This window comes from Pseudophryne corroboree, chromosome 8 (assembly GCF_028390025.1).
Source record: "Pseudophryne corroboree isolate aPseCor3 chromosome 8, aPseCor3.hap2, whole genome shotgun sequence".
In the NCBI taxonomy this organism is placed as follows: Eukaryota; Metazoa; Chordata; class Amphibia; order Anura; family Myobatrachidae; genus Pseudophryne; species Pseudophryne corroboree.
In genome coordinates this window covers 156,219,733-156,222,232 of record NC_086451.1, presented here as the reverse complement: position 1 = coordinate 156,222,232, position 2,500 = coordinate 156,219,733, and positions in this window count along the sequence as shown.

The window sequence follows — 2,500 nt, the reverse complement described above, 5'->3', positions numbered from 1 at the left end:
GACATTATCACTATTGTGAAAACATTTACATCATCATCATCATCATCATCATCATCATCATCATCATCATTATTATCATATCTTCAACATTGTGTTATAATCACTAATATGACATCATCACCATTATGTAAGAAATAGAAAATACCCAATTATTCACCACAGCAGCTGGAAGGGGTTTGTCGGGCCCCTCAAAAATATATACACAATAAAAAAAGATTACCAGCGCTATGAGTTGTACTACCAATTCAATAAATACTTGGATCAGTTGATTAAAATATTAAATTTTTAATATAAAAAAGCTGCATAAAACTAAACATTCAATTAATGTATGTATACATCAAATTAATTAATTCATACAACATTGGCTCTGAGATTTTGATGATTACTTTGCTGATAGGAACCAAACCATTAGCTTATGATCCCGGACTTTATATGCATAAGGATTCCCTCCTCCTTGTATAGCAATTGCACAGTCAGCTGGTAATGACCTGATATTACCTCATACACAGTTCCACAGAGGATGGTAGTTGTTCATCTGTGTAGAGAGTTCAAGGTGTTTCCATAGATTGCTGGGTATATAAGTACAGGAGAGGGCTGTTTCCTATTTCTTGCATCCAATTTGGAAAAGATGGAAAAAAGTCCTTATCTGGATCAATCTCGAATGGTGTAGGTTTAGGTTCCACAGTGGTATCTTATAAGATACCACTGTGGAACCTAAACCTACACCATTCGAGATTGATCCAGATAAGGACTTTTTTCCATCTTTTCCAAATTGGATGCAAGAAATAGGAAACAGCCCTCTCCTGTACTTATATACCCAGCAATCTATGGAAACACCTTGAACTCTCTACACAGATGAACAACTACCATCCTCTGTGGAACTGTGTATGAGGTAATATCAGGTCATTACCAGCTGACTGTGCAATTGCTATACAAGGAGGAGGGAATCCTTATGCATATAAAGTCCGGGATCATAAGCTAATGGTTTGGTTCCTATCAGCAAAGTAATCATCAAAATCTCAGAGCCAATGTTGTATGAATTAATTAATTTGATGTATACATACATTAATTGAATGTTTAGTTTTATGCAGCTTTTTTATATTAAAAATTTAATATTTTAATCAACTGATCCAAGTATTTATTGAATTGGTAGTACAACTCATAGCGCTGGTAATCTTTTTTTATTGTGTATATATTTTTGAGGGGCCTGACAAACCCCTTCCAGCTGCTGTGGTGAATAATTGGGTATTTTCTATTTCTTACATAATGGTGATGATGTCATATTAGTGATTATAACACAATGTTGAAGATATGATAATGATGATGATGATGATGATGATGATGATGATGATGATGATGATGTAAATGTTTTCACAATAGTGATAATGTCATAATGGTGTTCATGTCTTAATGTTGATGATGTCATAATAGTGATGATGTCACAATGGTGAAGATATGATGATGATGATGATGATGATGATGATGATGATGATGATGATGATGATGATGATGATGATGATGATGATGATGTCATAATGTTAATGTTGTCACAATAGTTATAATGTCATAATGGTGTGCTTGTCTTAATGTTGATGATGTCATAATAGTGATGATGTCACAATAGTGCAGATATCATAATGATGATTATGATGATGATGATGATGATGATGATGATGTCATAATGATAATGTTGTCACAATAGTGATAATGTCATAATGGTGTTCATGTATTAATGTTGATGATGTCATAATAGTGATGATGTCACAATGGTGAAGATATCCTAATTGTGATGATGATGATGATGATGATGATGATGATGATGATGATGAGGATGACTATGATGTCATAATGATAATGTCACAATAAAGATAATGTCATAATGGTTTTCATGTCATAATGGTGATGATGTCATAATAGTGATGATATCACAATGTTGAAGATATGATGATGATGATGATGGTGATGATGATGATGATGATGATGATGATGATGATGATGATGATGTCATAATGATAATGTTGTCACAAAAGTGAGAATGTCATAATGGTTTTCATGTCATAATGGTGATGATGTCGTAATAGTGATGATATCACAATGGTGAAGATAGCATAATGATGATGATGATGATGATGATGATGATGATGATGTCATAATGTTAATGTTGTCACAATAGTGATAATGTCATAATGGTGTGCATGTCTTAATGTTGATGATGTCATAATAGTGATGATGTCACAATAGTGAAGATATCATGATGATGATGATGATTATGATGATGATGATGATGATGATGATGATGATGATGATGTTGATGTCATAATGATAATGTTGTCACAAAAGTGATAATGTCATAATGGTTTTCATGTCATAATGGTGATGATGCCATAATAGTGATGATATCACAATGTTGAAGATATCATGATGATGATGATGATGGTGATGATGATGATGATGATGATGATGATGATGATGAGGTCATAATGATAATGTTGTCACAATA